This window comes from Strix aluco, chromosome 7, assembly GCF_031877795.1.
Source record: "Strix aluco isolate bStrAlu1 chromosome 7, bStrAlu1.hap1, whole genome shotgun sequence".
In the NCBI taxonomy this organism is placed as follows: Eukaryota; Metazoa; Chordata; class Aves; order Strigiformes; family Strigidae; genus Strix; species Strix aluco.
Window position 1 is genome coordinate 39,785,821 of NC_133937.1, and position 16,638 is coordinate 39,802,458.

A 16,638-nucleotide genomic window follows, 5' to 3' on the forward strand; every position below is an offset into this window, starting at 1 on the left:
TTTGTAAAAGCATGATTTATCTGTCCTCCCTCTGTCCCGTCCTCACCCCCCTCTCCCTCCACATCCACAGCAAAACAAGGTTGGTTTACAAACCCGTGCTTTACGGAAGGATCTTATATTTCAGCTTTTATCAGTAACCTTAAGATGGAATTAAAATATTGCACAGCACCTCAGATGGCAGAATTGTTTCAACCGTGTTGCCATAATTAATCTAGAATAACAAACACAGCAACCAACCAGAATAGAACTAACAAGTAAATAAATTCTTCCATGCAATAACAAAGCAGCAACGCCAGCGTCTCTCCCAGATGGACCAAATCCCGGGGTGAGTTCCGCGATGCGCTGGCGTTGCTGCCGTGCTGTCCTCACCACATCACAGGCAGAGGGGAGACTGAGGACAGAACTGATGGAAACAGTCCCCAGTTTTGATTCGTGTTAATTTTTATTTTTTTATTAGCAGATATGTCATTTTTTTTTGTTTTCAAATGTGATCTATCTGACTATTATGCAAAACATTAGGACAGCTGTAACAGTTTTAGCTGAAAACAGGGCCAAAGTCACTGAAGAATTTTGTAGAGTGTCTTATTTAATTACAGATTTCATCCTACAACAGAGAACTTTCATATAGAGCAAAGCCCTCTGTAGCACCTTCTTTCCCTAACGTCTATATACTCTCATTTTCAGCTCTCGCCTTTTATTTCTGAGCACTAATGCCCATTAATATCCAGAAAGTGTCAGTTGTATCCAAAGTTTCAGTCTATTAAATCAATGAAAAATATATTGGATTTAATATGTTTGGCTTAGGAAATTTGTTTTGTCTGCTGCAGCCTACTGCAGCTTGCTCTGAGCTTACCTCTGTTTGAATTAGAGGGTGCCGGCTCATGTGCAGCTCAGACATTGGCCCATAAGACCGTGAAGCGTAGCTGATTTTTGGAGAAACTACTAAGTAGTTTCTATAGTGATAATGATGTACTATGTGCACCTATTGGGAATATATAAAATTAGAGAGAATTTCTGTTTGCTTTGGTCCTCTTTCTAGAATAATTACAGTAACTGCCATTCATTCCCATTCTGTTACCCTGATTATTCTAGAATAACCTGGTTATTAAGGTTTAGTCGTGTTTAAGAACATACTGCAAAGTGACAACTTGTCATGTTGGTATTATCAATACTTTAAAATTTCCATATTAGTGACCCAATTTTCTCAGGATTCCTGAGTGTTTAATTTGGTGGGGAGAAGGAGGGAGGGAAATAAATGATGCCTCTTGCTTTTCTCTATTCAAAGTAACCTTAATTTTCCATTCCTGAGTAGAAAGCTTTCCCTAAGTGACTAAAACCAGAGTCGAAACAATTACGTCTCACAACCCTAAACACATTCTCAGGTTGGAAATCCTTCTGCTTCCATCAAATGCAGTGGGTAACACTTTTAAGATTTCCCCCTGCCAGTGGCAGAAGTGCCATTGCTAAATTCAGGGAATTATGGAAACAAGAAGTGCTGAGTGGCCGACTCCAAACCTGTTTCCCAGAATAGCACTTTGCAGCCTTAAAAAGCCACCATGTTTAATGGAACATATTACCTTAAATAGCACTTTCCCTCTGAGGCAAGATATCCTCCACAAGGCAGGCGTACAATAGTAGGTATTTTCACTGTTATTTGAAATTTCCTTTGCTATGAGAATTTTCTCCTCTGAAAGGACTGAAGTTTAACCAAATGATGCACAGAAAAAGCTCCGCGCTGGTGAAGGTGCATATAAAGCTGTCCAGAAGCACACTTAGCTGACGTACTGACAGATTGTGCAATTTTGCTGTGGTAATTACTCAATGGTTCAGCAAATGGTAACTAAATACTTTGGAAATCAAAATGTCTAATTGCAGACGCACATATGGTATATCCCCATCCATTCCACAGAAGGTAATGTAACAAGCACACCCAAACCTTCCCTTAATTCCCCCAGCTCAGAAGCCACCAGTGACACAAAACAGTTGTAATTTGGAAGAATATTTGGGGAAACAAGATATAAATAAAAGAGCCTTTTGAAAGCGTGGTATGCTATGTACAAAGCTGGGTTACAAAAGCAAGATTAAGCTAATTTTGTCAATAAGGAGAAAAATGTTAATGCTGTAGCTTTGCTACTCTAATGTTTATATAGAAACCTCTTTATTGCCATTGGTGGGCCAAAACTGTAAAGACGGGTTCAAGATTTGGTCTTTACGGGCAGTGCAGACCCACAAGGTTCATAACACAGGTAATGTCTGTGCTGCACCATGCCAGGGTGCCATGGAGGAGCAAGGGGAAGCAGCTCGCCCGTGCCAGATCAGCCAGGGCCAGTGACCCTGGGGGTCATTCCCCGAGCCCCCCGGTGAGTAGCAGATCCCAGTGGCTGAGCAGGAGAGTGGGGAAAGGGCCTGGCCCACCTTCCCCTCACCCCAGCCCAACCTGCCTCCCACCAGCCTGCATGCTGAAGGAGAACTCAGGCAAGAAAAAGAGAGGGCAGGACTTTGTCCAAGAGCTCACAGTGGCAGCAAATGATGTTCTGGGATAGACAATGAGCAAGTCTGACTCTTGCATTCCCTTAAAGCCAGAAATGTGAGATACCATGCTTAAACCAGGATTTAAGATGAAGTCCCTGGTCCTTTTTTGCCCCTGATGAGGAGTTCAAAGGCAACCCAAAAGAAACCCAAAAGGACAACACCTTTTGTGGGGGCTAAGTGAACATTTTCCAGTGTTTCTGTTAGAAGTGCTTAATCTGAAGAATTACTAAAATCTGACCTGTGTATGTATCTCTCCGTCCAACCATTCCTAATGTTCCTCTACCAGGTTTTAAGGTCTTAAGCCTTCCACAGCTTAAGAGAAAATTTATCCCCCTCCATACCTACCGTTGTGCTACTCAACATCACTCAGCTGCCACATCTCCTTTAACTTCCGAAGAGAGGAGCAGTTATCCCAGTACATCGGAGCAGCTCAACCACACACATGTGCCACACATCAGCCATTTGGGTTTACTGCTTTGGGCTGGACCTTTATAAAGTCAGAAGCAAGCAAAACCCTACTTCTTATTTCAAGTAACACCTTAATTTACAAGTGTTCAGATAGCTTTAGTGCAGGAGGACTAATTGGAATTAATTGTTAACTGGGGTTCCTGAACCAGCCTCAGCCTCTTTTTCTAGAAAAGATAGTCGTATGTTCTACATTTTGTAATAACTAGGCTGAAAACCTGCATTACTTACCTCTCTTCTTCTCAGAAGAAACCCAACCCCCCCCCGTTATTGTGACTCTCCTCGGGATTAAGAGTTCTTCTTTTTATTTCTTGCTATTAATGTTTAGAAACTATGAGGATGTATGATTAATGCAGGTAGTGTGACTTTGATATAGGACAAAGTAGCATTAATTGTATGATATACATTATTTTTAAAACAACTACATTGTCTTCATCTTGCATAATTATCTCTTTGTTGCTGTTAATCAGGATTTCCCAAAGTGGCACACAATAAAAAGCATTAAGGTTTATGTCAGCAGATCCAAATCTGGAATCAAATCTATCTGTACCATCAGGTGCCCATTAGGCCGGTGGAATTGCACATTAAAGACACTCAGACAATACAGACGGTTTTCTCTTGCAGAAAGGAGAAATTGGAGCTCTTGGGCACTAAAAACATATGTAGGAAAAGACAGTTCCTACCCAATCCATTACAGACAAGTGAACAGAGGGAAAAAGAGATGAAATGTTCACCCACTGATGTTTCTGACCAGTGCCCCCACAAATTTTCAGCATATACTGCCAGCATGAAAATACCCTCAAGATTTTTCTCACTCAAATTTTAGCCACAACATTGTTCTCTGTGAAATTTTAAAATAAAGAGGTCGGGTGCTGCTGCACAGAAGGGGCTTCCAGGGGGGCAGCTGCTGCTGGATGTGAGTGGAGCTGAGCGGTATTTGTGTACATGGGGACAGGAGTGGTCGCTGCCCCACTTCCACATGTGAGAGATGGGATAACTGTGGAGCAGAGAGGTCCCAGACAAGGGCAAAGCCAAGGCTGAGGGATGCAGAAAACCACCAAATCAATGGGGCAGCCTGAGGAACTGCTGCTCTGGTGCCACTAGCTGGGCTCAGCTGTTGCTCGGGGGGCAAGACCCATTTTCTAGAGGGAGAATGGACAACTGGACACCAAGGTCCATGTGGACAGAGCCAGGGTTGGTGTGCAGGGCATGAGTATAAGCTCACCAACTGCAGAAATTTAAATGGCTTTATGGCAAAATGTTTTCTGTGTGTGCTACCAGCTCCACTGACCATCTTCATGACTCACCTAGGTGGGAATTTATTCCAAGAAGCGTATTTCAGGGTGGCAGAAACACATAGGCTTTGGGCTTTCCTTTCTCTTCTGTTCTCCCCCGACCTTTTCCTTCTTTCTTCCTTTCTTTCTCTTTTTTTTATTTTAAAGAAAAGATAAAAAGAACAACAAGGGACCATGAGGCCTGCACATCATGCCAACTACCTCTCCAGTGCCCACCTGCCTGCCTGTTGCTTTTGTGAGAAACACTGTTGATGGAGTGGAAGAAGAATCTGAGTGACCATTTCCACACGAGCCCCCTGCAAATGCTGGGCTGCGTTTCTCTTAAAGTGAGCAGGAGGAGGAAGGGAGGAAGTGCTGGCCCTTGTCTTTCTGCAGATGTTCTGCAGACCCAAAGGTGAGGAGCGTGCAAAGCACGCAGTGAGGCAGAGCAAGGGCACGACACAGCAGGGCTAACACAAGATGAAGAGCTTTTAAAAAAGCAGGAAGGCACATCAGGCCAAAGGAGAAAATGAGCCTGGAACAGTGAAGTAAGAATGATAATACCAAGCACTTATGTTCAAAGCACTGTACAAATATTAACTAATTAATCCTCAAAGCCCGCTCTGGAGTAGATAAGCAAGTGTTATTATCCCCTTCTTGACAAGCAATCTGAGGCAGCAAGGTTAAGTGTCACGTCCAAGGCTACAGAGAAAGGCTTCAGATGTTTTTAAGGGCATAAACACTCCAAACCCAGTCCTGTGCCTAGTCCAGGAGTTGAAGTTGGCAGTTAATAGCAGGCAGCAAAGAGAAAGGGTCTGAAGAGGAGCCACCATCTTAGAGAAAGCCTAAACACTTCTGCAATCACCTTAGAACACAATTTTCACTCTTGGCCCTCACAGTCTGGAGTAGCCTTTTAACTTGGCCAAAGATGATCTGGTAAAATACCAGGAGGACAAGAGTCAGGTGCTGCCTGGGGTCACACTTGATGGCTCCCATCTGCCACCTCTCCTTGCTGTCACCTTGAGCCTGTTCAGTTCCTCCTGCAATACTGTGAAAGTCATGGTTGTGGTTAGCTTAAATGTAAACCAGGAAGGAAAAATAATAGATAAATAAAGTTGATTTGATAGCAAATTAAGGAAGAGACTAACTCTGACTTGCCCATGATGCTTTCAGAGCCTGTGTCCCCAAAAGAGGGAGCTCCACCATCTAGGGAAGCATAAGAGTTGTGTTTCTCATGAAATTCCAGCCATCTTGTGCAGGTTTCCCAGCAGAAAATCAATTCTTGAGTGTTTTCCATCTGAAGAAAAAGAGGAAGAAGGGGTCTTTCTGGAACCTGACCCAGAAATTAAGTAACAATGGATCAAGGAACTCCAGTTTGACCCACTCCCCCTGAAACAGGCTTGAGCTGGAAATGTCTGAGGTTTTGGCCAATCTCTCAAAAGTAATGAAGATTCAGAAAAAGTGTATATAAAAACGAGATTAGGAAGATGCAGCCAGGAAAACACTTTTCTTACAAAAAAAGAGTTTATAGGTCAAAAGTGTTTGCTGTTCACAATATGGATTAGAGTGGGATTTCAGTGTATTCTGGAGGGAGCTGGGGGAGGGAGCAAGAAAAGGAATTGTCTATGGTCTGTATTTGTTTCTCCAGTTCCTGTACTGACAGCAAAGAACCTTTAATTGTAAGATGAATTGTGGAGCAGGAGTAGCAGCTCTGTTTTTGGACATTGGTATTTTCACCAGTGCTTTTGACTTCAGGGAGCCCTTTCAGAGAGGAGAATAATAGTGAGGTGGATGCAGAGCTCCCAGAAACAATAACAGGAACATTTGCCAATTAATCTATCACACACTGTAGCACAATTTACCTTTTACCCTTCCAATTCTGAAGAGTTACTATACAATTCAAATATCAAATTGTTACTGGATACAGCAAAAATGAGAGGATGCAGGAGTAAAAAAAGGACACATCAATAACAGGACAATACTTCTAATTTCCTGTACAGCTTGTTATACGTGACCTCGTCAGTAAATCTGGTCGCTATTTTTCCAATACTCCTTGCATAACCCCTTCTCAGACGGTCTCACCCACACTCATTGGGATGCCCTGGGAAGCAGCACAAACACCAGGACTGGATGTACCCCACAGCCCCCAGACCCTCTCGCTCCCCCGGGCTCTGGGTCCCCCATGCCACACGCCCAGGCCAGGCATCACGTGCCTTTTCTCCGTGCCCACCTTCCAAGAACACCCAAAGCCTTTTTTGTAGAAGACTTGGGATGGAAAGTCTTCTAAGTTATTATTTAACCCTATCCTTCATTTTTCTTTAATTTTCATAAACGTGGGCAAAAAAAAGATGTGTTTCCAGGTTTAACGAGCCATTTATAACTAATTACTGAAGCTTATTAAGTACAGCTTTGGCTTAGGCATTTTATCCCTACCTTTTCTCTACAGTATTCACCAAAATTTGGCTCCCTAAGAGGAACTAATTGAATTTCATGGTTTACACATTACTTGCACACTCTTTTTAATCCCCAGCTCTAGTTTTTCTTCTACAGATTGTCCCGGAAGAAAGCCAAAACATTAACTTTGTATTTATTGTATAAATAAGGGTATTTTTAAAAATTCTATCTACAGGCACACACGCACACTGGATTGGACCCTCTTCTAATTCTTCAGTGCACTGGTGCAACTCCATTAAATCAGCAGCCACACGCCATTATGGAAACTAATGTAAGATCTTCTATGGGTGATTATGGACAAACAGAATCAGATCAGCCAGATATTTGCAAGCTTTCAGGGAAATTGGCTTCCACGTAACAATTCGTCTTGTTCTTTTTTATAGCAAATTTTTGGTAAGTTAACTGTTCAATGCACTTTGGAAAGCTTTCCCCCTCCAATGTGATCTCCTCAAAGAAGCTGAGAGGTCCAACCAATGTCTTTGTAGCTGGAAACAACATCTCCTCTGAAATCTTGGGGGGAGCCCTGGCTCCAGGGATGTCAAAGGGAATTTGTCATTAATATCAGGACAATCCATATCTCACTATAAACTTGCGCCCCTGTGAGTACGTCTGGTTTAGCACCTTGTATTGTCCAGGCAAAACCCCACCCAAGCAGGGGGACTAGGAAGTGGTGTAATATAACAGCTATCTACATTAAATGTGAATATTTATATACCGCGAAGCACGCAGCTTGTACTTGCAAGTGTATTTTTAAGGCATGGTGAGGGAAGGCACAAGCTGCAGTACAGCTATTTGAAGAAGCAGTGCAAGAAAGAATGTTCCGGGCAAATTTTTAGTAAACGTGTGTGCAGTGAAGCAGTTCCAGCCCAAGGCATTTTTAGCAAGTCACAGCAGCATGCTGCTTGATCTTTACCACAATGTTTCCTACAGAAACAGTGTGAGGAAGCTTGCCCGGACTTTCCATAGGGGCTGGGGAATGGAGATGACCTATTGAAAAGTTCAAGTAAGAATTTCCAACACAACTGGAAACTTTTTCAGTGATCTTCCTCTCTTTTGTTAACCGTGTCTTAAAGACTAGAAGAGGGGTCCCCACATGTATGAATGATATTAAAAAGCCATCTAGAGTCACATTATTAGAAGTCTTAAGGAGAAAAATGTTAAAAGAAACAACCCTCTCTTCAGCGATAACACAGCTCACTATGACTCAAACTGCAAAATCATAACAGAATTAAATTCTACTAACAGCAATATATTTGGGTTTTGCTTTTTTTTATCACAAGGGCAGCCCATGGGCTGGTGTTGTGCAAATCAGCTTTCCTAGTACAAATGAAAGGCAATTGCTGCAGCCACTATTGGTAGAAAAAAAATAGTCTCTGAAATCTTTTAGCAAGTCCAATATAAATTCTTTTTCAATCCAGCCCTGTCTGAATAGCTGAGATGCACCACAATTCACAAATAAATGTCAAAGCAAACAAACAAAGCTGAAGCAGCTTCTCAGGCCTGGGAAAAATCAGCACTTTCAGTTAGATCTTGGCAAACTTGAAGTAACAGAAGCTGAAGTCTCGAAGGAGAGAGTCTCAGGTTACCGCAGAGCTGGGGCGCTACTACCAATCCTACCTCCAGTAAAAGACTTACATGGGATTTAAGTGCATGGGGCTTGTATTTGCCATCTGCACATGGGTGAATTGTATCCAAAGTGATTGCCAAAACAAATACATGGGAAAAATGAGAAAAAAATGTTCCACTGCTTTCAATTTATGAATACTATGACACTTCTAAGCATAGGAGCTACCATATTTCCTGGGAAAATAAAGTTATTCTGGTGTCTCCTTTGTGGACAGAAATCACTCTCTTTGATAAACCTGCTCCTGATTATGTTGTTTTAATCTGACTGTCATTTTACACCCTGCTGGGCAGGGAAAGAGAGAAAACTGATCAACTTTAAGTTTGCTTTCCATGCATGTGTTCAATAAGCAAGAATGTATGCAGAGACTGTACTGCTAAAATTGGGTCCTGTGTTACAAATTTGATTCTCCAAGAATTGTTCTAAGGGTAATTTAAATACTATAGTTGAAAAACACATAATTGAACACATTTTGGTTTTAATACTATGTTATAAATATACTCTGATATATTACAAAAGTTGCAAATAAAATATGCTTTCATTTGCACTTACAGTCTTAAGCTAAATTAAAGCATCAACTTTAATTAATTAAAAAACAACTCATGGCACTCACTGCCTGATCTGTTTGGGGCAGGCAGCAATGATTTTGCCTAATCTCACTCAATATCAGTTCCGTCTCTGGAGAAAAAACAAGGTGTGTGCACTAAAAAGTATTGCAGAGAAGCAGAAAGAAATGTTCCTTGAAATATTTTAAGTGTTCTCTAGAGCTAAGAAGATTTGAGACACAGCAAAGGGAACTGCTGAGCCAAACCCCTGCCTTCTACATAGGTATTTCACCCCAAAAGTGCATAGCGAGAAAACATGGTTTTAATTAATGGGGTTTGTGAATGGGATTTGGTGGGGAGGGCAGCAACCTGTGTGATGTTGAGCTATACATTTTTACATACTCCACAGATCTCCATCTCCAAGTATGGGAGAATAAAACTTTATTAAACATGGCCTTAGGCAGTAGTGCAATGTTCACTGAGTGGCTTAATCATGCTTATTCTGAAAAGCAGATGAGTTGGAGAGAAGTCACATGGTCCTGCCCCTTCACTTCAGGGTTTGCGTTCACCACACGCCTGTCCCCCTGACCCTAAATCACCCAGGAGTATGTTAAAAAACTGATACTCATTACAATTTTTACAATTGAAAGTCCCACCACTGACCAGGGGCCTGCCCCGGTGACCATCAGCAACCTGAATCCTTCCCTTCACACTGCGTGGTCAGGGATGGAGCAGGGATGCTGCAAGAGGATTTCTATTTTGCCACAGGCAAGATGTATTCAACCTATACTCATAGTTTTCCCCGCTTGTCTAAAAATCAGCCACAAACACAGTTTTTCCTGTCTCACACAGGGTTATTTAGAGGCAGTTTCAGTGGTCCCATTAAGGACTCTCCGTATGTTCGACAGTCTTCTGGTCCTGGAGACAAACAAGTTGAGGTACCACATCTGGCCACATCACTAGCTGAAAGAAATATGAACTTGATAGTCAGGAACAACACCAAAGCCAATGATTCTGGGTAAAAGGCAGATTTTGTGAATGCAAATGCCATAACAAACTAATGTAATGACACCCTGCCAGGTGCTGGCGAGCATCCCCTTGCAAGGCTTGGTCTCCTACCGCATGCTCGGCAGCCAAGGGATGGGGCTCTGCTCATCCAAGACATGGGCAGTTTGTTTGATCCCAGGAGATGTAGGACTAGAAAACATCTCTGCTCTGTTTCCTTCTTTTTCAACTCCCATCTTTGGTATAGTTACAGAACCAAAATGAAATAAAATGGTAAAAGAAGCTGTTAAAAAGGCAACTTGCTCCCTGATGACAAAAGGCCAGAAAGCACTGCCCATTCAGACCTCTCTTGTCTGCTCCTGTAGGACAAGACAGCCTTAATCATTGCCTTAGAAAGGATAAAATGATTGCCAAATCTCTTCCTAAAGGTGAGAAACAGAGTAGAAACCTCAGATAAGCATTGTTTTCACTGTTTTAAACCCACTATCTTCGAAAGAGGTCTTTTTAAAAAAGCAACAAAATATTCTGATGTAATTTCTTCTGTCCCTAAGAATAAGCAACAGAATAAAAAAACAAACCCCAAACCAACCAAACAAAAAAACCCAAACAGAATCAAGCTGAGCTTAATTGCTGCTTTGTATCTAAGTCATAATGAAGCCCAGAGAAGGGCATTAGGAAGAGGAGAGCCCGTGCAGGAACAGCGTGGGGCCGCAGCCTTCTTCCCCCTCCTTCCCCCCACCCTCCCCTGTACCAAGGTGTAAGGCGTGATCTCAATTTTGTAGTAATGAAAGAGGAAAGGCTTTTTTTAAATAGCTTTGTAGCACTTAGGGATTGCTGATACCAATATCCTACTATAAACCTCTGCTGCGTCCCCCCCTTCACTAAGGCAACCTTTCATTAATTTAGAAAGTATGAGCTCATTAAGCAATTCTGTTCTGAAGTTTCTGTAGTTGAAAAGCCAGTGAATTTCCCCAGGTTCTCAAAATCTTTTTCAAAAAAAGGCAAGTTACTCTATATTCCTCTTTAAACAAATAAGGTTAGCTACCCTTTTGCCATTCACAATTCAACATTCACACTAAATTAATTTTTCCAAAAGTAATTCAAATAAAAGCTTTGCTGCTGCTACCCTTTTCAGAGCTACAAGATTGAATAAGGCATCTGAATAAAATTGTGTATTACAGCCTTCTTTAATATTTAAGCATGACATTCATTGATTTGTTTCTTGTTTTCTGCAAACCTTGACAACATGATAAAATAAATCATAAGAAGAAAATATAGTGGTAACATCTTTTATGGACTTCACATAGTCATCAATCTCAAGCTGTGAGTGAATTATCAGTGCAGCAAAAAGATCTATGTTTTAAGAGCTCCAATAGCATACTAGCTAGAGGTTTTTCACAAGCAAACTCAAGGCGAGTGACTGATAAGCATCATTATTGTTTTCTGAGAGTCTAGTTTATAGTGTGTTGTGGAGGTGTTGGCATATATGTTTCAGAAGGAAAGGTTTGATCAATTCTAAGTAGACATCTACTAACATATAAAAAATATAACAAGGGTTCCTGCTGAGCAGCATTAAAGTACCTATTGCACCATGTCAGCATGACAGGCCCCATGTTGTGTTTTTGATTATATTTAATATAGAATTAACCTTTCTTAATGTAACATATTGTGCATGCAATGCGAGTGAAAAATATTTATTTTGACCAAAACAAATATCACCCTTATTTAGGTTTTAAGAAATACTTCTTTATTTTCAATTTATAAAACTTCCCATCAGAAAATCGTCAGAGCCCTGAACTGACAAGAAGGAATAAAAGCTTTTTTCCCTGTAGCTTGTGAGCTAGAGAGAGGAAGCCATTCGGGGCACCGGGAGCAGCTGGGAACAACCATGGGGCAGCGAGCAGGAAAGGGAGGACTGTGGATAACACCGCTCTATAAACCACTAATTCAGCAAAACACAAGGAGAGATCCCGTCGGCAATACCAGAGACGTGTAAACCCCCGCGCCATCGCACAGGGCTGGCGGTTTTGGAGGTCAGCGTGGTGATGGGGAGGCCCGTACCTGGAAAGTGGGGATCCTTCTGTGTGCAAAATAATAGAACTGAGGGGATGGTCTGGAATAATCAGAGGCTGTGAAGAGAAATGTGGAAATAGTGAATTAATTCAATGGGATAAGCCAGCTCAGTTGCAGGAGCTGACACTGCTGCATAATGAGGTTATGTAAAGGTATCATCGTTTTGCTGTGAAAAATGCCACTCCTGAAAGTAACTCTTTCAACAGACTTACAAATGTTTTATATCTGGTAAATGGGCTAATGAAAGCTTTAGGTTTAGAAAGCAGTAGCCTAGGGATTGTAAGAGTAAATATTAAGATGTTTTCTGACAAGCTGAATATATGTGGTTTCCCACAAAATCCCACAGTGCTTTGCACTCCATAAATATCACTCCTCTTCCCTCACAACTTTTACTATATGAAATATGATGCCGCGGTCCACTAAAACATAGCTGTACTTTCATTGGGCTTGAATCTCCGGCACACATTTATTTACATAGGTTGAACACTATTCATCACCCTCGTAATTAATGCAGTCAATCGTGAGGGTGTGAAGTATTTCCTTTGCCATCCCGTGGTGAAGCAGGACACTGTACTTTTCATAGAAACAACCACTGCAATCTCCTCAAAAAAAAAAAAAAAAAAAGCTTTTAGAGGCCTTTGTATTTTTGCGTTGATAAAAGCTAGTCAAATTCATTGGGTCAAATCTTCAAACAAATTTACAGTGCAACGTAAGAAATAATTGGTGACCAGTGGCCTGCCAGATTTGGTCTGGCAGGCATGCTCTGAATATATTCCATGGTGAAATTACTGTCACTTTAGGGCTCAGCCCTGTAGGCTTTACCTGGCCAATGCTATGGACTGGAAGAGGAGACATGTTGACTTTCTTGATGCGATTAAAGATTGGGGAAGAACTGTAAAAAAGGTAAGTATTACTTACATCCATTTTCTTCCTTTATTAAAGAAGCTGCCTAAAAGTTAATCTTGAAGCAGAGCTCTGGCTGGGCCTCCTCAGGTTATCAGAGCAAGGCCTGCTCAATAGCAAAATTCAGAATCCTAAATGATGTCCAAGCTCTGCAAAATTCTTAACTTGGTAAGTGGGGAGATTTTCTTGTAAATTCAATTTTTCTTGTAATTCAATACTGCACCAGAGGTCTCACTTGATGGAAAAGAGGCTCTGTGCTTCTGGAGTGTTTTACAAATATGTAAATATTATACCTAAGCTACCTCTGTTAATTAAATATGGCATTTTACACAAGCATATTGTTTCCAGTCTCAATGTTCTGGCTTAAATCCATCATCAGTAATTACGTTCTGTCCTTTTAAATTCTTTGCTGGTTTAATGAGCTAAATTATTCTACTTCACTTCCTGTCCCAAACTTCCACGCAGTGGTGGTGACCTGTCTCTGTGACTCCTGTGTTTTGTCCGCTCGTAGCAGTAGTGCCATCATCGTTCACCCATGGGGAGATGGTAACTCTGCCAGTGAGTGCCATGGCTCCCCAGTCCTGTTGCTAGGTTATCACAATTTACTGAACAAGTAATAACAGCATGTTTACCTATATTTTACATATGTTTTTCAAAGCAATTTTATATCATCTGTTTTTTCCTCAAATGTGTATCATTCATAATGAAGGTCATCCATAGTGTAACCTGGAAAATACTCTGTTCTCAACTCTCATCATACCTACTTTAGCTGAAGGAACTAATGACATTACCGAAGGATGCAAAAAGACTATGCAAAAGAAACATAAGAAATTACCCGTTAAATCCAACAATGTTTAACCAAGAGAGCACGCTCAAGGCACTGGACAGTTCAGAAGATCCAGGTCTGCTAACCTAAGAGTTCAAAGTTATTAACTTCCAGTTATTTGGAATTAAATTAAAATGGGTCAACCGTCTTGGTCCAGGTCTTAGGAACATGTAACAGCACCCACAGATGAGAGAAACTGTTCAACTCTGAGAGGGGTCCTACTATTAATGAAGATTAAGTAGGGACAAGGTAGGAAGGGAGTGAGCTACAGTTTAATATACTTATCCTATGACTATTTCTATAAAATCTGTTCAAGTTTTTTAGTAAAACATAGTATTGAATAGAAATGGAACATTTCTTTTCAATACCAGCTTTTAGCTACCAAGATTCTATTAAAATTATACTGGAGAAAAAAATTAAAGATATGTATCTTGCTAATAAAAATGCACTTTTGTGATGAATGTTGTGGAAGCAGAACCTCCTCTAAATTAGGTCACTTCTGCAGTAAACCATCTTCTGAACTCCTTTGTGAGAATTATGTAGGAAACATGTTTTCTTTTCAAATCTTAATACAAAACTTGGAAAAAGAACAAGTATTCTACCTTATTCACATTCATAAAAAACCCATAATGTAGCATCAATATTCACTTAATAAAGAGACCATTTACACTGCTGGTCTACTGTTCTTTTGTTTGCCAGGGTGATTTTTTTTTTTTTTTAAATCATATGGAAGATTCGGTGCAGCAACATCTGTGACTTGTCAGTCATTTAATTAACCAAAGGAAAGCTAGCTATTCATTTTATTTCTGTATATGTTAATGCTAAAAACTAATAGAAAACAGCTAGTAAATTGTCCTCTGCATATATTGGACACAGCAACAATTACTCTGGCAGAGAAGATATAATAAAAGAGGAAATTTTAATAGTATTCTTATTCTATTTATTCTCAGGGGCTTCTGTTTCAAGGTACTGTAGAAATTAACAATTATTTCTTTTCATTGTTTTTGATGATCTTTTTCTATTATGGCCCTATGCAACTTAAAATAAAATATAATTTGAACTTTCGTTTTTGTATTAAATTCTATGGCATCTTGAGATTTACTTTCTGGTTGGTTACGGGGAGGTCCTGAGAAGGTTCAGAAGAATAAGCAGAAACTGTTTCTTTCTGCCATTCAGACAGCTGGTTAAGGCATATTGGTTATTAGTACAATCAAGATAACTCGGCTTAAACCAAGAACTTTCACATAATAAAATAATTTGCTTTTCCAGAGTTCATTTTATTGACAAATATGTCTTTCCCATATTTTCTGAATGTCTGTCATATGATATGTCTAAATACTTGCTATTGCTCTGCTATATAAAGCAATTAACTGACTTTATACAGCAAATTGTCAAAGGATTTCCCCAGAAAGCTTGGGGAAATCTAACATACGGAACTATTCTCCAATTTATTGACATGCTACGATGGTGAAAAAAGTAGGACATCAATAAACAGCTTTAGCTGGAAAACTGGAATCTGATTATAAGTATTGGGAGCTGGAGACCAGAGTCTCAATTAAAATACATGGCATAGCTTTATTTTAAAATAGATAGGTGCTATTTTTTAATGGGAAAAACACAAGGCTTAGTGAAGTGTAGGCATGCAGCGACGTGGAGTTTTACATCTAAAGTTTCCCACAGGTCTATATGAACTGGATCCAGGTTCAGATCCTCATCCCAAACCGTTCTTCTGGCTCTGGGAAGCTTCAACATGATGCAGGGAAAGTATTTTTAGGCTTTTGTTGTAGGTAGCAATCTTGTCGCTGTTTCAAGGGCATGTCAGTGAGAGTGATGGTGTGAGAGGAAAGCTGGAGCACAGGTCGAAGTAAAACAGCCCAGAACTGGCCCTGGATGGGCTCCCTACCTGTAAGAAAAGACCTCCTACTTACTGCAGAGTCCCAATTCCCTAAAACAGCAGGTTTTGAAATTTTGGTCTAAGAAAAGCAGTCAAAGCCTAAATATCTAGGGTTTACACAGTAGATATTGATTAGGATTGAAATAACCTGCATAAGAAAGTAGATTAAATAGTTCAGTAAGTTGTGGATCACTCAAAGGAATCTACAAAAGTAGCCCAAAATTCCCATAATATACAAATTAACAACACACTAAAAATAAACCAAATCACAGATTCTACAGGATCAGCCAGAAAAAAGGAAAAATTCCAGAAAAAAATGAAAAAGCTATGAAATGTTTCAAGAAATTAATTTTTTATAAAGTGAAGGAAAATTTCTTTCCTGGATCTTAGCTTCACTATTTTTTACAAAAATAGCTTGTGCTGTGACACCAGCGGTCCCTCACCTACAGTGCTGAGAGGACAAGGAAGGACTGCGGAGCCTTCTGGTTATAACTGGTTTATTAACAAATTGTCTACCTACACACAGTTCTTACACCTGTGCAACTTTACTTTTTTGACACCATTTGCTCATCTTTCATTTCTTGTTGCCACTGATCTCATTTGTACCTGACTTTTGTAAGCTCTTTTGTTGAGTTTTGTGTTTGGTTTTACATCCCATCTGCATGAGAGGAGCAGTAAGGGCTTGACCTTGGTGTAATACACACATGGCAGTAAATAAAGATGGAAAAAGAGGAGGATCAAATACTGAAATGTTCTGCAGATCTTCCTTTGGAAGTATACCTCTTTGGTGAAATACATTTGTACGTGTCAGAAGCCTGGTGCCACCTTCAATGTGTTGTTAATATTCTGGTTATCATGCAAGAAGTCATTGATGAACAAGTTTAAGCAGTGTGCAAACAACGTTACCTGCTGAGAAGTGTTAAGGTACCTATCATACCATGTCAACTTGACAGGCCTCATGTTGTGTTTCTGATTATATTTAGTCATATAAAATTAACTTTTCCTAATATAACGTGTTGGGTATGCAACGTGGACAAAACAAT